General features: G+C 46.1%; 1 long non-coding RNA gene across 1 annotated transcript; it reads right to left on the bottom strand.

Moving 5' to 3' along the window:
- Window positions 1-17,841: 17,841 nt before the first annotated feature.
- Window positions 17,842-18,830, bottom strand: LOC122012112. The gene is made up of 3 exons (XR_006120129.1): window positions 18,251-18,830; window positions 18,103-18,175; window positions 17,842-17,912 (listed from the first exon to the last, which is right to left on the bottom strand). It is a non-coding gene; the product is annotated as an uncharacterized LOC122012112 (long non-coding RNA).
- Window positions 18,831-22,372: the final 3,542 nt, after the last annotated feature.

The following is a 22,372-nucleotide window of genomic DNA, read 5'->3' as shown; positions in this document are numbered from 1 at the left end:
CTTCGCGTATCCTTAGCTTGTTTCTTTTCTTAGTAGGCCATCCGTGACTTTGGTTGAGCTCTGCCAATCTGCCCGCCCTTGCTCGTTTTACCCTACTACATCGCTCTTCCTTCAATAATTGCTTTTATACCGAGCCCGGCGAGGGCTAGACTCATGCTCTCTATTCCTGATGCGTGCCCATGAAGTCCGCTGATCTGATCTGCACACCTTTCTAACGGCCCCTCCGTACATTCTTGACCTGCTTGGGGCAATCTCCTTAGGGGGCGCTTCATATCTCGGGCTCCTGCCTTTCCTATAATGCCCCTGGTTATATTCCCGAGGATCATCACAGGGCATTCCCTGTTTATCTCAGATGCTGCATCAACCGTCCGTTGTCAACTTTACGAAAATGTCCTTCATCCACCATACCTATAAGTATCTGGTTGCTTCTTGTCTTCCCTTATGATTCGCCGCCACCACGAAGCACCCAAGCGTCGCTGCTGCCGACTGACTTCCTCCGAGACTGTGCCGCGATCCTTCTTCTTCTCCAAGCCTCTTCTTTTCGTTTGTTCTTTCTATCACCTGAGATAATCTCTTTCGCAATGACTTCTCCTTCTTGGATAACCTTGTTGGTGGAGCACTTCCCCGACGCTTCGACTTTCGCTGAGTTGGATTGGGATGACCTACGGTACACTTATGAAATCCCTACTAGCTTCCACCCCATCATCCCTACTGGTGTGAACCTGTACTTCGATCCTCCGCCTGGCTATTGTACTTTCTTTACTGAACAATTTGTATCTGGCCTCCGTTTACCCCCACATCCTTTTTTGTCTGGAGTGTGCCGCTACTTCAAGATCCCCCTAGGTCAGCTAACTCCCAATTCCATAAAGATTTTATGTGGCTTCGTAATACTCTGCAAAGTTTGTGAGGTTTCCTGGTCAGCTCCCCTTTTTCACTGCTTCTTTGCTCTTGCTCGGCACGCCGACGGTCTTTTTTATTTCCAAGCTCACAACCACACTGCTTTCTTCTCTCCTCTCCCTCCTCCCAGTGCTAACTGGAGGAAAAAGTTCTTTTTTCTCCGATTTCCAGAGGAAACAGACTGGCCCATGCGCTGGCAATCTGCTCTGCCTCTACCCCCGGCATTGGAAGAGTTCCATATGGATCTCCACTTTAATATGGCTGCAACCCAGATGGAGGATTGGCGCCTGAATCTGACAAGACTGCTATCTGGCGACCTACTTTCTTATTTCAGGCTGAGCCCTCCTTCTCCTGAAACACCGCACTCCTTAGGTAAGTTTGTGCTGAGCTCCCCCTTTCGCTCATTTTTTACTAGACTGATTCTTTGCGTTGGCGCCTACAGCTGAGGTTTTGCGCCGCGCATCAGAGGTTCTGCCTTTGCCCCTCAGTGATCTGGAAATAATGCGGCGCGGTCGGGTGATCTTGGAGAGGAGGCTACTCCCTCATTTTGGATCCACCTCATCTGGGGCAGCGCCTCAGTCTACTTCCAACCCCGCCTCACACAACGCTTCTCCTTCACCTGCTGCCCCGAGCCGAGATCGGGGTCGTGCTCCAGCCGGCCGTCTGGCCAGACGCGTCTTCCGAGGAGCCCCCCGGGCCTCCAGACGTGGTCGCGCAGCCCTTCATCGCGCAGGTCGAAGCTCATCCGGTCGGGGCGCCATAGACAGGGGTACTGCAGCCTCTTCATAGGGTCAGTCTCGCTCTGAGGATTCTGACTCCAATAACCAGCCTCTGCTTCACAGGCGTCGCCGAAGACCAGGTCTGACTTCACAAATGCTTGATTCTATTTCTTCTACTACCCAATTGTCCCCTGCTGCCACCGTAGCTAGCTCCACCACCATTCCCCTTGTCATTCTTGCTTTGTCTATCTGGCAGCCTCCCCCAACCCTTACAGGGGAAGACCAGCTGCATTCCGCTCTGCCCCCACTCTTGCTGAGGAAGATAGCCCAGTCGATCGTCACGACCCCATGCCAACTGAACCCGTTCCTGAGCCACCTCCCGCTCCTCCTGGTGCTGACGCCGGCCCTTCTCAACCTTCCTCCTCCACCCGCCATCATTACAAGACCACTATCCCCACCGAAGCTGCTCTTGCTCGGCGACATGACGCCCCCACGAGCCTTCTGATGATGAAAGGTTCTCTTGGCAGCTTGTGGGCGGAGAGCATGAGTCAAATGGGTAGTTTGTCACCATTAGCCCAGATGGATAGGTTCTCAAAGTCCTGGGCTAAAGTAAGTACTTCTCACCTCGCACTTGCCATTAATTTACCTCAGCTGAAGTTAGTTCCTTCCATCTAGACTCATGCAGAATCTTTGGTGCTGAACCAATCCTTCCACACCCTCCATTATGAAAGCAAAGAACTCCGGGAGAGAGTTTCCGCATTAGAGCTGCAACTGAACGACCCTGCCCAAGCCAGTTATGCTTTGCGAGCGGAGATTCAAGCCTTAACCAATCAGACCGACCGGCAGAAACGGTCCCTGATACAGGCGAGAGATGAGCTCCGAGCTATGAGGGAGGAAAGAGCTACCTCCGAGGTGGGGTATCAGCAACAACTAGCCCACCAAACTCAAGAAATGCAGTCCAAAGATACTCTTCTGCAGGAGAAGAACAATAAACTGGAGGTTCAGGCGGCACAGTTGGAGACTCAAGGGGCTGAGCTGGAGGCCTTGACGGCGGAACTATCCCAGTCTCGGGCGGCTTTGACAGGAGTATCCACTGCCCTGGCGGTCTATCAAGAAGGAGAGGATGATCGTTGCCTGCGAAGTCGAAGGTCCTATTTGAGCTCTCCTGAATTTTTATCCCAAGCCGGGGCAATCTTTGCTGCGACCGTACCATACACGGCGGCTGGAGTTATCAGACAACTGCATGCACAGGACTTCTTGAGCTCCATCCCTCCCGCAAACTTCTTAGATCAGGGCCAGATCATTCAAGGCTTTCCGGATGAGATCTTTGCTCCTTTCAAATGATTTGTTCCAACTGCTTAAAACTGATGAAATTTTTACATGTACATACGTATCTTTGAGTTTTTGCTTGACTATCCTACCGTCTCCGGAACCCTCGGCCGACTTGGCTTACAGCAACAGGGTTGGCATCCCTCACACCCGATAGGGCTGTAGGTAGTTAGCACTTCAAGGTCGGTCTAGCTTCCTTCCTTGAGCGTCTTGCAAATAATAGGCCCCCGACGCCAACTTCTTGACAACTTTGTAAGGTATGTCCCATTGAGGCGCCAACTTTGTCACTTCCCCCAAGGGTTTCACCTGCTTCCAGACCAGGTCACCTTCTCTGAAGAAACGAGGGATCACCCTTCTATTATAGTTCTGTCTCATCCTCTGTCTATAGGCTTCCAGCCTGGCAGCTGTTTGCTCGCGAATTTCGCTGATGAAATCTAGTTCGGCCAGCCGTCATTCCGTGTTCCCCTCGTCGTACATCATTCTCCTGACGGATGGTATCCTGACCTCCAGAGGCACAACTGCTTCATTGCCATATACCAAGTGAAAAGGTGTCAGACCTGTGCTCTCTCGGGGTGTCGTACGATAAGCCCACAAAATGCTCGGCAGTTCGTCCACCCAACTGCCCCCGTATGATCCAGCTTGACGTTAAGCCCTCGCACTATTTCCCGATTGACCACCTCTGTCTGACCGTTACTCTGAGGATGCGCCACCGAAGTAAAGGCCTGCGTTATGCCGAACCCCTTGCACCAATTTTGTATTTTGCGTCCTTGAAATTGTCTGCCATTGTCTGACACCAATTTGTGAGGTAGGCCGAATCTGCAAAAGATATTCTTCCACAAGAACTGGATCACCGCATCTTCAGTGATTTTGGCCAGGGCTTCCGCTTCCACCCACTTGGAGAAGTAATCCACTGCTACCAGCAAGAAACGTCTCTGCCCCGTAGCCATCGGGAAAGGTCCTACGATATCCATACCCCACTGGTCAAACGGGCAAGACACTATAGAAGTTCTCAGCAGCTCTGTAGGTCGATGTGTCAGGTTCTGGTACCTTTGACATGACAGACAAGTATTCACCAGCTTCTATGCGTCCTTCTGCAGGGTAGGCCAGAAATACCCGGCCAATATCACTTTCCGGGCCAGCGTTCTTCCACCTGCGTGGTTGCCACAGCATCCCAAATGTATCTCCCGCAAGGCCTGATCCGCTTCTTCCATATTCAAGCACTTGAGCAGAGGTCTGGAGAAAGACCTTTTGTACAGTTGATCTCCAATCATAACATAAGAATGGGCCTGTCTCCTGAGCATACGTGCCTCTTCTAAGTTGGTAGGTACAATTCCTTGCTGGAGGAAACTTACTATGGGCGCCCTCCAATCAATTACTCCTTCCAGGTTATTTTGTAGGTCTTTGGGCGGCTATAAGGAAGGTCTGCGCTATAGATCTGTCAAGTACCCAAGTAGTCAGGGAGCTGGCCATTTTAGCTAACTCATCCGCTCTTTCATTTTCAGCCCTGGGAATCTTAGTGACTGTGACCTCTTTGAAATCTTTCCTCATCTTCTCATAGGCTTCCTTGTAAACTTGCATCTTTTCGTTGTTCGCTTCAAAATGTCCGGTCACCTGCTGAGTTACTAACTGCGAATCCGAGTATATTACGACTTGGCTCGCCCCCACATGCCGAGCTGCTTGCAAACCTGCTAATAAGGCTTCATACTCTGCTTCATTGTTGGTAGCTCTGAAATTTAGCCGTACAGCCAGCTGCATGATGTCTCCCTGCGGAGATATTAGAAGTGCACCTACACCACTTCCCCGATGGGTAGCTGATCCGTCTACATAAATTTTCCAGACCTCCTCCGAGTCTGTTTGATAAACTTCTGTCAAGAAATTCGCCAGAGCCTGTGCTTTGATCGCGGTTCGGGGCTGATACTGTATATCATATTCCCCCAGCTCGGTTGCCCATTTGATAAGCCGACCTGCTACCTCCACCTTAGTGAGAGCTCGACCCATTGTACTATTTATCAGGGCGGTGATGGGATGCGCCAAAAAATACGATCGGAGGCGCCGAGCCATGAGAACAAGTTCGTAAACCAACTTTTCCAGGGCCGAATACCGAGACTCAGCCCCCTTCAATAGATGGCTGAAAAAATACACTGGCAGTTGTACATTGTCCTGCTCTTTAACCAGCACGACCCCCACGGCCTCGGGGGTGGCTGACAAGTAGACCCAAAGGGGCTCTCCCACAACAGGCTTGAACAGCGATGGTAAGGACTCCAGGTATTGCTTTAACTCCTCAAAGGCCTGTGTGCATTCTTCCGTCCACTGAAACTTGGCCGCCTTCCTGAGCACTTTGAAGAAGGGCGCCGCTCGATCTGCAGATCTGGAGATAAATCGGGACAGTGCTGTTATCCTGCCGACCAGCTTCTGCGTTTCCTTCATATTCTGAGGGATCTGCATGTTCCGAAGTGCTTGAACCTTCTCAGGGTTGGCTTCTATCCCTCGTTCAGGCACCAGATACCCCAAAAACTTCCCTCCTTTGACCCCGAACAAGCATTTCAGGGGATTCAGCCTTACCACATATTGCCTCAGAGTCCCACAGGTTTCTTCTACATCTTTTATTAGACTGGACGCCAGGGGGGACTTGATCAGGATGTCATCAACATAGACCTCTACGTTCCGCCCGATCTGACTCCGAAAGACTTTGTCCATCATCCTTTGGTAGGTAGCCCCAGCATTTCTGAGTCCAAATGGCATGACCGTATAGCAAAAAGTACCGTCGGCCGTTATGAAGCTGACTTTCTCCTGATCCTCCCTGGCCAAGGGTATTTGATGATATCCTTGATAAGCGTCCATCATGCATATCCTTTCACAGCCAGCAGTTGAATCCACCACCTGATCGATCCGCGGGAGAGGATAACAGTCTTTGGGGGTGGCTTTGTTGAGGTCGCGAAAGTCTATGGACACCCTCCACTTGTTATTAGGCTTTTTTACCAATACAACGTTGGAGAGCCAGGACGGGAACTGTACCTCTCGAACATGTCCTACCTTCCTGAGCTGATCCACTTCAGCTCGGATAATCTTGTTCTGATCGGCAGAGAAGTTTCTCTTCTTCTGCTTGACTGGCTTGGCCTTGGGTATAATATGCAGTTTGTGCTCAACCACCTCTGGTTTGACCCCGGGCAACTCTTCCGGTGACCAAGCAAAAACATCCCTATTACAGATCAGGCATCGTATCAGCTCCGACTTAAGCTCCTGTGGCAAGTCACTGGCAATGCGAGTGATGCTCTCTGCTCTGTCAGCATGCAGCCGAATTTCTTCCCAAGGGATAGACTCCTCGGCAATAGGCAGAGGCTCTTCTTGGATAGCGTGCACTCCCCCATCTTGCGTCCTCCGGCTCTTGCGCGCCTCCACCCGGACCATATCAATGTAGCAGCTGCGGGACACCTTCTGGTCTCCCTTAACTTCCCCGACCTGCTCGTCGACCGGAAACTTGATCTTTTGGTGAAAAGTGGAGACGGTAGCCTGTAACTCATGCAGAGCTGGCCTTCCCAGGATGACGTTGTAGGAGGAAGGCGAATCCACCACTATAAAGGTACTTCTCCGGGTGCGCACCAGTGGCTCAGTGCCCATGGAGATGGCCAGCTTGATCTGACCCATGGGCTTGACTTCATTGCCTGTGAACCCATACAAAGAAGTGGTCACGGGTTGGAGCTCAGCGGCGTCAATCTGCATCTCTTCGAACGCAGCTCTGAATAAAATGTTGACCGAGCTCCCGGTATCCACAAAGACCCGAGCCACTCGGCTATTAGCGATAACGGCCTTGATTATGAGGGCGTCGTCGTGGGGCAATTCCAGACCTTCCAGGTCTTGAGGCCCAAAGCTAATGACAGGGCCGGAGGCCTGCTCATGGCTGCACCCCACGACTCCCACATACAACCGTCGAACGTGTGACTTACGGGCTCGGCTTGAGTCCCCGTCAGTGGGCCCTCCTGAAATCATACCGATCTCTCGCACAGCAGCATTGCCCCGGTTCTCCAGTTCTCCGGCATCTCTTCGGTCTTCCCCGAGGCCAGCTTGGTTAGATGGGCCGGCTAGGTCGGGCCGGGTCTGACGAGCACGTCCTGCTGCGGCCCGTTCCTCCTCCAACCTCTGTATTTGGGGCGCTAACTCTTGGGGGGGGGGGGCAAACCCTGCTCGGCAGCTCTCCTGGAATCACGAGCGAATTGGAAGCAGTTACTAAGATCGTGCGTCCTGGACCGATGATATGTGCAATATGGTGCTCCCCTTGGTCCAGGTTTGGGTGCGTGTATAGCAGCAACTCGCGGAGCTGGTCTGACTCCCTGAGCGAGCTGAGGGGCAGGCCTGGGTTGACCGCGCTGGAAGGGCTGAGCTGGTTGCGGTACTCTCCTTTCAGGTCGGTTGCCTGGAGCCACCGTCCTTTCGGCCTTCCGCCTGGCGGCCTGCGCTTCTTCCACCTTGATGTAGCAAGAAGCTTTCTCCACCATATCGTCAAAGCTTCGGGCGGGGTTTTTGATGAGGTCCCTGAAGAATTCCCCTTCTCGTAATCCGTGGGAGAAGACGCTCATCAATATTTCTGAGGTGGCGGAGGGGACGTCATTGGCCACCTGACTGAACCGGTTGATGTAGCTTCGCAAGGGCTCGGTCGGATCCTGCTTGAGAGCAAAAAGACAATGGTCGGTTTTTTGATACTTACGACTACTGGCGAAACGGCGTAGGAAGGCCGTTTTGAAATCCATGAAGCGATTAATGGACTCTGGGGGCAATCCATCGAACCACTTCTACGCGCGACCCGGACAGGGTGTGTAGAAACACTCGACATTTGACAGCATCGCTGTATTGATACAAGATAGTCGCGCTCTTGAACTTCCTCAGGTGCTCTTCCGGGTCCTTGCTCCCATCGTATTCTCCAATGTTCGGGGCTCGATACCCCTTGGGCAGGCTTTCCCTCAGGATCTGAGCCGAGAATGGTTACCTTGTCATCCGGGTCTTCAGGCAGATCTCTGGTAGGGATTATAGCTTTTCCCTTTCCTGAATCCCGAGGTGGATGTAGAGAGCTTTCCGCCACTGACGCCGGCGGCTCCTCTTTCTTCGGACTATGTTCACGAGGTCCGGCTCGATGATAGTTGCGGCGAGGCTCTCGGAAAGAGGTACGAGGGAGTTCTTCCTGCTGCTTCCTATTTGAGCCCCTGTCGGAGGCAGGAGCTGGTTCTTTAGACGCTTCGGGCGCCAGGCGAGGTCGTGAGACTGTTCCTTGCTTTTCAGAGGCGGCCTGCTTTCTGACCTCCTTGAAGAGCTCGTACTCCCCCGAGGTCATCGTCACGTTGATCCTCCTGCTAGAGCTTCGACCAGAGTCCTCCATCTTCACGCTTCGGATCAGGATGTTGTGATTCCCACAGACGACGCCAAATTTGATCCTGTCCGAAGGCTGAGTCGGACGGAGGCTGGTCGCGGTGGCCTGGTTGTTGATGGAAAGTCGTGGGCGATTCGGCTCCCACGGGCAGCTGATGCTGCTGCAGGACCCTGCACACACTCAGACGATCTCCCTCCCTCATGTTAGAGACCAGAACCCAGGGAAAAAGTCCCCGGATCAGGCCCTCCGACGCTCAAGTCAGGTCCTTTTTCCCCAGAAAAAGCAGAGAGACTAAAAACGAAAAGTTGTGGAAAAAGTGACGAGAGAGCGCGTACCCGCGTACGAGGAATCTCCTCCTTTTTATGCACCCGCCTTGCTTCCAGAACCTGCCAACCTGTCAGAAAACGTTAGACGCTGGGCTTTGTCGTATATCCCCGACACCTGTCGTGCTACTATTGGTCGTGAAGGCATCTTCTTGTTTAGGAACCTTCGCCTTTACATAGGGGTTTTGTCTCGTAGTGAAGGACATCTGTCAGGCTGCCATTGGTTATGAGAGCATCCTCTCGCTTAGGAACCTCCGTCTCCGCACATCTCCCTGGTATGCAATGATTACCCTTGACGAACAGTTGTGATCCTCTGACTCCTGCACAGCTTAGCTCGTCCTATTTATCGCGGTCTGCATCTACCTCACACCCCTCGACCAGATCTCGCCTCTATGCGTTACTTGTTAATCGGGCTAACCCTGAACAGCCCTGTCGATCACGGTCTGTATTCTGTACCCTGTATTTGTCGGCCCTCGACTGTAAGCCCGTAGATCGGGCTGTCTTTACACAGCCCTGTCGCTTCCGACCTGTGACTGGTACCCTGTATTTGTCGGCCCTCGACTGTAAGCCCATAGATCGGGCTATCTTTACACAGCCCTGTCGCTTCCGACCTGTGACTGGTGACTTGCACTTCCGGATCTTCGAGTCGCAGACCTGTAGACCGAGCCGTTTCTACACAGCCCTGCCGCTTCCGACCTTTGATTTGTGGCTTGCACTTCCGGGCCTTCGAGTCGCAGACCTGCAGACCGAGCCGTTTCTACACAGCCCTACCGCTTCCGACCTTTGATTTGTGGCTTGCACTTCCGGGCCTTCGAGTCGCAGACCTGCAGACCGAGCCGTCTCTGCACTGCTCTATCGCTTCCGACCTTTGATTTGTTTCCTGTCCCTCGACCATAGGCCTGCAGCTTGCGCTGCCTCTGCCCCGCTTTGCCGATCCCGATCTGTACCCCAGGTTCCGCTCGCCGACTTCCTTTGTTTTCCCACGGCCTTGCCTGCTTGAACAACTAGTCTGCCTGACCTCTGCCTGTTCCATAGGCTAGCCTTTTGACTGCCTAGTCAGCTTGACTATTGACCGCCACTTTCTCTTGACTTTTGACCGCTATATGGCCATGACCTTTCTCACCCTTTCCTCTTGGGCCCCTCCACTGCTAACCGTATCATAGACCATCAGCTGTCCACCCAACTTCATTTGCCAAGCACAAAATTCAATCCTTTTCCAGCCCATACTGTACTAATGGATACCACCGGACATAGCACCAATGATTCTATAACAAATCCTTTCCTTAATTAAACAAATTTGCATAGGCATCAAAACTCCATGATCTCAAAATAAATCTGCACACAGCTTCGACATCCTGGCACAATACTGCAAAAACTGCACCATAAATCTGCACAGCCCCAGCTCCTCAGCGCACAGAAAATAAATAGCTTGCTGCTGTCAAATAACATCTCCAAACCTGCCCTTCTAATACAGTTTTGCAAAATCTCAAACTGATTTACAAGAGACTTTAATATAAGGTAAACCAATTATATCAACTTTACAAATGCCAAAAAAAAAACCTACCCAAGTCATGTGTAAATAAAACACTATCCACAGAAATATTAAAAGCTTGATTTGCCAAATAATCCACCGCAGCATTAGCCTCTCTAAATACATGTGAGCAAAGTACTTGGAATTTCAAAATTAGCTCCCTGATTTTGAGAACCAGATTACAAGCCTCCCAACAAACCCAAGAGGTGTTAATCATCTTCAGTGCCACCAATGAGTCTAATTCAAGCCAAAGAGCGAAGAAGTGATGGGTAACACACAATTCCAAACCCTTCAAAATAGCCATCAGTTCAGCTCTCACATTGGATCCAAATCCAATGTTTCCATGCTTAACCATAACAACCTGTCCTTCATGATCGCGAATAAAGAACACATAAGATGAAATACCCCGGTTTTCTCTTGAGCAACCATCCGTGTTGATCTTGTAACACCCAACAATCAGCCTTCTCCAATGTACCACCGAGATGGTCTCCATCAGCCCACTCCGCAAAGGTAGCCCCAAAGCATGGCCACCGTAACAACACCTTTCCAATGCTTACTTTTAATAATACCAGCAGCCACACCACGAAACAAATCTTGTGTTATACTCCTGATTACCTTTGGCCTGTCTGGCTTAATTCCTCGGCGCTGGGCATCATTCCGAGCAACCCATAAAAACCAAACAATTAAAAATGGCAGCACCTCTTTCACATGTCCACCATATGACCAATCCGAGCCAGCCTTCCAACTACCAAAACTCCTAAATCTGCTTACATTAAACAGCTGTACAAAATTCAACCAAACCTCCCATAGCAATTGCTCCATCAAAGAAAATATGATCCCAAGATTCCGCCTCCTCACAGCACTGACATTTAGATGCCAGGCTCACTCCACGCCGCTGCAAAACAGAGTCCACCAGCCTTTTCAGCAAAAACCTCCAACCGAAAATAGAGATGTTAGAAGTTAACAGTTTACTCCAACATGCAGCTGCCATCTCCACCGGCTGATGTCCTTGCCGAATATGATTCAAGCCGATTTCATCGAGAATCTCCCATCCACTGACAATTTCCAGATCAGGCAGTCCGAACCAGCTTGCTGTACTGAAATTTCTGCAACCTCTGCAGCCATGGAAGCCGGTAACACATCTTGAACCATATTCACATTCCAGCCTCATCAGCAATAAATTCAGAAACTAGAGAGTCTGGATTGCCTCTCAATTCACAAAATTGAAACAAAGGTCCTCTATCAAGCCAACCATCGTACCAAAATCATACCCGGCCCCCTACCCAAAGTCCATTCAATCTGGCCCTCCACAACAGGTCAGATTTTGATCTATCCTCCGCCAACAAGGGGAAGCATTCCCCTTAAGCGGTACAACCACCGGAGACAAAACACCATAGTCTTCTGGAAAGAAATTTTGCCCAAGAGGTCCCTTGTTCCCTTAACCGAAACCACAACATCATAGAGAGTGTCATTGCAACATCATATAGTCTTCTCACCCCTAGACCTCCTTCCATTTTCGGTTTGCAGATTCCAAACCAAGAAACCCAATGTGTTTTCCCTTTTGAACCCGAAGATCCCCAGAAGAAGTTAGCAAAGATCATCTCCAACTAATGAAGCACCGAGAGGGGAGGTAAAAGGACCTGAAGCAGATATGCCGGGAGCGAACACAATATACTCTGAATTAATAGAAGACGACCGCCATGTGATAACCTCGAGATATTCCACCCAAGTAATTTTTTCCTCACCTTTTCTATCAAAGGTTGAAAATGGCTTGTTTTCTTGTTACCAGAGTAAATTGGAACACCCAAATACATAAGAGCTCCAGCTCCTTCCATAAACCCCGTGACCCTAGCAATCTGATATCTCCGACCAGTAGAAATGCTTTTAGAAGGAAAAAAGGGACTTTTCATAACATTGATAGATTGTCTAGAGCACACCGTATAATTATCTAGAAATTCCTTCACTTTTTACACGCAATTGATAGATTCATTCATGAGAATCATCACATCATCTGCATAAGCTAAATGAGAAATTATACAATCACAACCGGAGGCAAAAAACATCTGTGGGTACTTAGTTAAACAAGCGATCCAAGCCTCTTGACAAGAATTCTGTCGCGACAATAAATAATAATGGAGGCATAGGGTCCCCTTGTCTAAGACCTCTCTTCGAATTGAAAGACCCCAAATAGAAGACCATTGATGCGCACTGAAAATCAGCAGTCCACAATACATCTCATTATATCAATAAGTGGATCAGAAAAAACAAAAGCTCCCATTATTTTGAACAAGAACTCCCATTGAACTCTATCATATACTTTCGCCATATCTAGCTTCAAAATGAGGTTCCCACCTCTAACATGAAAATTTAACTTACGGTAAAGTTCTTGAGCCAATAGAATATTATCCGAAATCAACCTTCCTACCACAAAATCACTTTGCAAAGGATAGATAATTTTATCTAACATTCTGGCCAACCTATTAGCCAACAATTTAGATATAATCTTATTTGAAACGTTGCACAAGCTAATAGGTCTAAAATCTTGCCATTGCTGTGCATTATCTTATTTAGGAATAAGAACAATAGTGGTAGCCGCCATACCTTTTGGGAGGGATCCTCCTTGAAAGAAATCAAAAATTGCATGATGCACATCCAGTTTAATAATCTCCCAACACGCCACATAAAATGCTACAGAAAATCCGTTCAACCCTGCAACACTATCTTCACACATCTCCCAAACAACTTGCTTAACCTCTTCCATAGTAGGTAGACCAACAAAGCCAAATTCTCCTCTGAGCTGATCAACCGCAGGATATGATCCATATTTGCATAATTAAAATTACCCTCCTCCCCTATAACAACTTCTAAAAGAATTCAACATCTGAAGCCTGAATTAATTTAGATTTCTCCAAACAAACTCCATTCTCCCATATTCTAAAAATACGGGTAGCCAATCTTAATTTCTACACTAAATTATGAAAGAACTTGGTGTTCCTTTTGCCCTCACTAGTCCACCGTACCACTGCTTTTTGCTTCCAGAAGACCTCCATATTTAAAGTTTGAAGCAAATGTGCCTGAGTCTTAGCCATGCGCATTTTATTTGCAACCATAGGGGTTGAGTCAAAGATCTTTTCAACTTTTCGGCCTACTTAACGTTATCATGAATATTCCCAAAAGACATATACATTCAACCATTTAAGGTGGTTCTTCAATCTCTTTAGCTTGAATTGAAGTTTCTGAAGACTGGATCTAAAGCAGGGAAGCATCCAATTCAATCAAACGGTAAGAAGAAAATTAGAATGCTTAATCCACATATTCTAAAATCTAAAGGAGGCCACTGGAGATACAAAACTAGGGAAGGATATTAGAAGAGGGCAGTGGTCAAATGCTGCTCTATTCAATTTAGAAGGACCGCCATGACATTGCGACTCATAATTCTTTGTTGAAATTATAGTAGATTTTAAGTCATAAAGATATATGAATGTTATATGATATAGTGCATGATTATGACCCTTAATCTTGATATGATTGGATGTGGGTGTATATTATAATAATATGGCCTACTTGTTGTGTATCTCTTTTTTTTTCATTCTTGTTGTAAATTTAGACTACCCTCGAATGTAACTCGAGGTTTCTTTAGATTTTATAATATACAAATTAGAAAAGAACTAGTCTATTAGACGATGATAAAAAAGAGAGAATGACAACAACACACGATGATCAAGAAAGCACTTGGAGAATATGCTTTTACCTAGGTTGACCTTTCGATATTCTCATTGGCTTGAGAAAATCATAGTTGATGGGGTCATAATCATGTCACATTTTATAGCATATATGTTGATGTATGCCATGATATGCCATGATTGTATGAGATGCATGTGTAGCTTAATCATAATTAGGTCTTTTTAATATGCCTACCAAAGTTTGGTACTCACATTTTACCGAGATCAATTGGTGACATGTTTGCCAAAGTAAAGTGACTCAATTTATCATGGTAGAGTGCATTAGGATAATTGTGATGCCCAACTATTAAACTTTGGGTGTGACTTAACTAGGTTACCTCAATTAGATTAAGAACTTAAAGGCATATCCCATATGTTGGGAAAATGAACAAACATTATTGTTCCTCTAGCTATACAAGAGTTACATTTGATATAATTGGTATAAGTTGCCTACCAACATTATACAAGTCTTAGGTGATTAGGCCAAAGCTAACTCAAGATGAGGTATAATATGAATCTTGTCCCACATGAATGTCATCGTGATTGGATTTGGAGCTAGTAGTGTGGGTAAAATCACATCCATGACTTGCACCTACCAAGCTTTACAATTTAGTGGGAGAATCATTTAATTAAAAGTCTAATTAAATAATCTAAATATGATACTTATTTCTATATTTTATTATTGTAGATCACCATGTTATCAAATAAGTCGAATACACTCTCTCTCTATTTGCCCTTGATAAGGACAAGCTCAATAGAGCTAATTTCATGGATGGTACAGAAACTTGAGAATAGTTCTCAAGTATGAAAGAAAACTGTATGTCCTAGAGCAGTTCATTCTTGAAACACCCCCACTACTTCCACTAGAGATGATAAGGATACTTATAAGAAGCATCAAGATGATACACTAGATGAATCATGCATTATGCTTGCTACCATGAACTCTCAATTTCAGAAGCAACATGAGAACATAGATGCTTATGATATGGTTGACATCTTAGACAACTATATTAAGAACAAGCAAGGCATGAGGGAGATTTAAGATCTCTAATACTCTATTTCAATGCAAGATGCAAGAAAAAAGTCCCGTAGGACCATATGTACTCAAAATGATTGGATATGTAGAGAATATAGAAAGATTAGGATTTACACTAGGCCAAGAATTAGCCACTGACCTTATTAGACAGTCATTGTCTAAGAGCTACAGTCAATTTGTCATGAACTATAACATAAATAAAATTGACAAACTATTACTTGAGATGTTGGGTATGTTGAGAGCTGCTAAACTCAACCTTAAGAAGGCAAAGTGTAACGACCCAAGATTTTTTTTAAAAACATATATATAATGCATAACCTGCGGTGTCACTTCTCATACTTCCATAATGATTTCTTACTTCAAATAAAATTACATAGATGATTCGAAAGAAAATATAACTACATGCGGAATTAATCTAGAAGGCCTTCGGGTTGTATTGCCCTTGTTCTGAGCTGGCCACTAGTCAATGCCTCCTATCCCATTCATCTCATTGTATGAAAAAAAAAGATATAAACTGTGAGTCGAGAGAATTAGCATGTTCAAAACAATGTTATGCATTAGTTAGCGTCTATAATCTAGTGTACCAAAGGAAACCACATCAAAGGTAACTTAGGTCTTACTTACTGGCAGATCATGGACATGAGCGTAGACGTCTACTTAGGCATACAAGCATAAACATAAGCCTAAGCATGCACGCAAGCTAAGTATAAAATAGACACAACCGGGAGCATGTATACAAACATAGGCATAAGCATACTAGCTAGCATAAACTTACATACTATGGATGAACAAAAGCATAAGCATGTAATTAAACTAAGCATGAAATAGATATAATCATGAGCATGTATTTAAACATAGGCATAAGCATACTAGCTGGCATAAATGCGCATACTATAGATGAACAGAAATATAAGCATAAGCATTTAAATAACTAAGCATGAGATAGACATACTCATGAGCATGTATATAAACATAGGCATAAGCATATTTGTTGGCATAAACGTACATACTATACATGAACAGGAACATAAGCATAAGCATAAGCATTTAAATAACTAAGCATGAGATAGACATACTCATGAGCATGTATATAAACATAGGCATAAGCATGCATGCATGACATAAACATATATACTAAGGATGGACATAATCATAAGCATCATCGTGTACATAAGCTAAGTATGAAGATAAACATAATCACATAGAGTTAGTGAGCTCCCATGCTAAGGGCACCGATCACACTCAAATACATAGTTTGGTGAGCTCCCGGGCTAACTAAGGACACCAGTCACACTCCACCTCATGGAATTTTGGTAAGCTCCTGGGCTAAGGACACCGATCACACTCTACCACATAAGATTTGTCACGCCCCGGAGGAGTCCCTGTCCGAGAAAATTTCGGCAACATCTCCCCTGTACGGCGGACAATCTGAAACTTTTCTACATCCTCATATACCTCAACCACATGCGGCTGGAATAATAACATGTAAATAAACCATCACCACGCAGTTTATATAAATATAAGCAAACCAAAACAGTAATACCATGACTCAAAATCCACCCTACTCAACTACACTCGTAAAGCTCAAATCCGATGAACTCACCTCTTCTGCCAACCAGGCAGGCATGTAGTAGAATAAATCCAAATCATACCAAAAATCCATCAAACGATAAGAATCCATACAATATCCATAAGTAAAACAATACAAGACTAAAAACAAAGTCTGATAGAGAAACTAAGATAAAATAACAACTCAAGACCAGCAAAGGACTAGCACTACGTGCAAATGGGGACTAGCGACTGGAACTGCTCCGGACAGCCTTAACCTGAAAATATAACAACAATGGAGGCGGGGTGAGTCCAACACTCAGCAGGTACAACTGATATGCAAAATAAAGTAAATAACAGACAACACTAATTATGTGTACAGTCTCCTGAATACGAGAAGGATAAATGCAACTGGAACAAAACAGAGAAAACCGAGTAACCGGGATCAAGGTATAAAGGTAATCGGGTCATCGGACCGAGAGTGTCATAATCCGTATGTATTTCAATCATACGTATCCAAATAAATGTAGCAAGTAAATCGCAAGAACACAACAATAAACGATCACGTATGATGCCAACGACATGGTCACCCCGACGCCACCACCATCTCACACAATGGTGAGTCCGAGGGTAGGGTGACAACCGCAGACTCGACATCACCGCCGATGAGTGACAGTGGACGGGATCTTTGAGTACACATACTCCTACCCCGAAATAATAAATGGGAGCGAATGCCTCATCTCCCAGACACTATGACGGGAGGACTCTCACGCTACTATCTTTGAGTCACACTACCCACGAGACCAACGAGCCAAACAAAGTCCAATCGTCACGCTGCTACACTAAACCAACAAAACCAAACAGAGCGGAACTATCTGCCGGCTACCACGCTGAGTCACCAGACCAACGGAGCCAAACAGCAGAACTGCCACACACCTATCTGATATACCACTAACCCATGAGTGGTGGTGTGTACAGATACATGTAACTGGTGATGCACTCTCAATAATGGAGCAGACGATTGCACAGCATGCAATCATGCAAGATGATGCATGACACTAAACATGACAATATCATGAATAGCATAGCAAGATCCATACATAAATAAAAGGTGTACCACAAGTCAATGTATCAGATGGAAAGTACACAAACAGATAGGGTACCAAATAAATCCTAGGTCCTGAACATAATGTATCATATGGTTGGGTCACTACCTAAAGCATGTATGATCAGGTAAATGGTAACATGCAGTGCATAACGAGTAAACAAGCAAACATGTAATAAGTCATGTAGTGACCAACCGAAAACAGATGGAAAACACAATCATGATATATGTTAAACACATTATTATGCATATCAAATGACATAAGTCAAAGTACCCGCCTCCAATAGGATAGTCCAATCTGGTCTAAATTACGACGTCGAGATGCTCGTCTCGCGTCAAAGTCCTGTAATACCAATAGACATACTTTTACTTAACTAAATTCTTATAATTAGTTAAACAAACTCTCCAACCCTAAATTAGAGCGAAAACCCTAATCAACACATAAACCTAAATCCATCTACACATGAACAACTATCTAACATAATTGAATCAACCCATGATCCATAGCATGTATAAAATGCTTAACTCCTTACCTTATTCCTCAGCCTTGTTGATTTCTGGAACAATGGGTGCTACTGGAAACCCTCCACTGAGGTGATTAAAAACCTAACAAAATGTATAGAATCAGATCCCAAATTCACGCTAACAGCTTACCCTTGACCGGAGATGGAAGAAACCCACTGTGTAGGGGTGAACCAGGGTATCGACAACGACGTTGGGTCGAATCTGATGGCCCACGACAGTGCTAGGGCAGAGGCGACAACGCTGCTCCTGTCCGGTGAGGGTAGCAGCTTCGGCAGGACTCAATGGTGGCCAACGGATCGTGCGCGGCGGCGAAGAGTGGCTGTCAAAGGTGCGACAGTGAGGATGGGGCGTGTCTGTGGTAGTGGCGGCACGAGGAAAGAACGCCAGGGCACAGCCGCGATTGGTGGTCGACGCTCCTTTGCTGAGGACAAACGGCCGGCGGTGGGCGGCTCGGGTGGCCGGCGGCTAGGGCACAGAGACGGCGTCGCCGGATCGACACTACTCCGGGCGGGGGGAGAGGCGATCGGCGCGAAGAGATTAGGGCAGAGGCGTCGGTGTGGAGAAGACCGGCGTCGCGAGAGATGAGGGAAGGAGGGTTCGGCTCGGGCAAAGAAGAAGAAGAAGAAGTGGAAGGGGAGGAAGAAAAACCGCCGTGGCCGACGGTTAGGTCACGGCTTGGCGTCGGGGATGGCTCGGAGAGGAATGGCCCGGCACGCGTGAAGGGGAAAAGAAGGAAACGGCGGAAATAAAGAAAAGGAAAAAGAAATAGGAAATAAAAAGAAAATCAACAAATCCTCGCTTAAACTGGGTAGCCTAAACAGGTTTTTTCGGGCCCCGTTTTTGTCCCCCTTAACTCGTTCATACGAGTTATGAAAAAATCCCGAAAAATTTCCAAAAATTCCAAAAAATTCTCTTATCAATATTTGCCTATTTTTGATATTTTATATTCTCCCCCACTAATAAAAGTTTGGTCCCCAAATTTCGTTATCTACCATCAGCAAGTACTAACAACAGATATAGAGTATAAATGTTGAACGGTAAATAAATCACATACCTCAAGTAAAAAGATGGGGATATCGAGCTCGGATAGTATTCTCGAGCTCCCAAGTAGCCTCCTCATCTGAATGATGCTGCCATCCGACTTTAACCAGCCGAATAGTCTTGTTCCGCAACTGACGCTCTTTCCGATCGAGAATCCGTACCGGAACCTCCTCATATGTAATGTCTGGCTGAACTGGAACTGGAATATCTGCCAGCACATGTGTCGGGTCGGGCACATATATCCGCAGCATAGATACGTGGAATACATCGTGGACGCCTGCCTAGGATGGTGGTAGTGCTAACCGGTAAGCTACCGCTCCGATCCTCTCCAAGATCTCGAAAGGGCCAATATACCGAGGAGTCAGCTTACCTCTGAGGCCAAATCTCTTCACCCCTTTCGTGGGTGAAACTCGCAGAAATACATGGTCGCCAACAGAGAACTCTAGTGGTCTGCGTCTTCAATCAGCATAACTCTTCTGGCGGTCCTGCGCCTTTGACATCCTCCGTCTGATAGTACGGACCAACTCTGCATCCTGCTGAACTCTATGAGGTCCCAACAACTGGGCCTCTCCAACCTCATCCCAGAGGATGGGTGTCCGACAAGGTCTACCATACAACGCCTCAAACGGTGCCATCTGGATAGCCGAATAAAAGCTATTGTTGTAAGCAAACTCTACCAACAGCAGATGGTCCTCCCAACTGCCTCCGAAATCCATAACACTGTTGGGTTTTTCGGGCCGCGAAAACCCCGAATCACCCTAGCCAACGGATCCGTGCGAAGAGTATAGAACAAAAATTTACGAGTACGAGTTTACAACTTAGATCTATTCCTAGATCTACATGAAGAAAAAATATACCCTTGATGCGAAGCCCTTTGCAATCCCGCTTGTCCTCGGTTCGTCGGATCTCGAAAGTGTCAAAGTAGACACTTCTCTATATGTATCCACACAAGCAAGAGATGGAGAAAAATCTCTAAGGATGTGCTAGCAACCTTAGAGATCAGTAGGGAGGAGAGGGAGAGCAAGAAGAAAACTCAAGAGGAAGAAGAAGATGGAGTTACAACCACTTGAATGAAAAATCATTTATTTTTCATTCCACCTAAAAGTGGCTGGCCACTTCAAGGCATGTAACCCCCATGGAATATCAAGAGTCAAGTCTCTTGATCTCCTCCATGAGGTGGCATTTGGTCAAGTCAAACTTGACCAAATGAAGAAGCCTTGATGATGTGGCATTGGTCAAGTCAAAGCCAAGTCAAAACTTGACTCTTCATCTTCCTACTTAAGTCAAGTCAAACTTGACCACTTCTCACCCTTGGTTGATCTAATCTAACCATTGGTTCAAGTCAATTTTAATTTAATGAATCTCTATTCATTGAATTAAATTAATTAAATGAGTCTAAGTCCAAATTAGACCCACTTAATATATGAACCAAATTGAGTCCAACTCAATTAGCCTACTTTGGATTACTCTTAATCCAATTTGGTTCATCATATGAACGTAATCATTTAGGTTCATCTAATGAACCTAATCTCCATCTAATTGCCCTTAGTGTGTGACCCTATAGGTTCTTGTAACGTTGGCAATGCCCCTAAATCTATTTAGGAGCATAAGTAATGAGCGATATCTAGCAACACATCATTACTACCCAAGTTACAAGAATGTTGTGATCCAACATCACCTTGTGACTACTAATTGTGACTCCTCACAAAATATGACAAGTGTCCTTCTATCCTAGACATCTAGATTGATCAATATGAGGCATAGACCGTGTCATCCTCTAATCAATCTAAATCTTGAACTCCAAGTTGACTTACTCAATCAAATGAGCTCAATATCCTATATTGACTCATTTGGGCATGATCATGCACTTCGTGGTCTCACTCTATCAAGAATATCGATGTCGCTCCCGTCATATAGGAGGGATAGATCCCATCTACATCACTCACATCCCTCTGCATAATTCGTTACATACCCAGTAATCGCCTTTATAGTCCACACAGTTACGGGTGACGTTTGACGAAACCAAAGTACATAACTCCTTATTTAGGGATCCATGGTGACTTCAGGTCTAAGGACTAGTAGTCATACTAATAGCCACATGAGAAAGTATATGACACTCATATAACGATCCATGATACTTTCTCATGGCGGGTCATTCAGTATACATTCTCTAATGCATACCCATGTGTCAACTTGATATCTCTATATCCATGACTTGTGAGATCAAGTCATCGAGTTGACCTACATGCTAGTCGTATTGCATTAACATTGTCCCTGAATGTTAATACTCGACTAGGAATGATTAAGAGTAGTGTTCCCTATATCATCTCACTATCGGTTCAACTAACCGATTGATATAGGTGAGAACCGTCTACTCAAGGACGTTATTATACTTAGTTTATTTGGCACCAATACAAGTAAGTATAATAACCAAAAACCAAATGCCTTTATTTATATAGAATATGATACAACAAGTCCAAAATACAATCATCAAATGATTGGCTCTAGGGCTCTAACTAACAATCTCCCACTAGCACTAGTGCCAATCAGTGTAGGCTCTAAGCCCCAATGACCTAGTGTGATCATCATGCTTCCTCTATGCCAAAGCCTTGGTCAAGGGATCTGCGATGTTAGCCTCTGTAGGTACTCTGCAAATCTTCACATCTCCTCTCTCGATGATCTCTCGAATGAGATGGAAGCGCCGTAGTATGCGTTTGGTCCGTTGGTGTGAGCGAGGTTCCTTCGCCTGTGCTATAGCTCCATTGTTGTCACAATAGAGCTCAATGGGGTCAGCAATGCTAGGAACCACCCCAAGTTTAGTGATGAACTTGCGGATCCAGCGCCTCCTTCTTGCCTCGATGCGTGATGTACTCGGCTCATTATAGAATCGACTCATATCACCTTCGACGCTTCCGGGTGACCACCATTAATGCAAAATACGAACCCATTGCGATCTATAGTCATCACGGTGCGAAGCTAGCATCATCAGACCCTTTACTAGGCTCATCATCGCCTCCATATATCAAGAAATATTCTTTAGTCTTTCTCAAGTACTTAAGAATATTCTTGACCGCTATCCAGTGACTTTCACCTGGATCTGACTGGTATCTGCTCGTCATGCTTAAAGCATACGAGACATCAGGTCGAGTACATAGTATGGCGTACATGATTGATCCTATGGCTGAGGCATAAGGGATCTGATCCATGCAGTCTCTCTCCTCTCTAGAAGAGGGACCT

This window comes from Zingiber officinale, chromosome 8A (genome assembly GCF_018446385.1).
Source record: "Zingiber officinale cultivar Zhangliang chromosome 8A, Zo_v1.1, whole genome shotgun sequence".
Taxonomy (NCBI): domain Eukaryota; kingdom Viridiplantae; phylum Streptophyta; class Magnoliopsida; order Zingiberales; family Zingiberaceae; genus Zingiber; species Zingiber officinale.
Note: the sequence above shows the minus strand (reverse complement) of the source record. Positions and strands in the feature narration are given on the sequence as shown.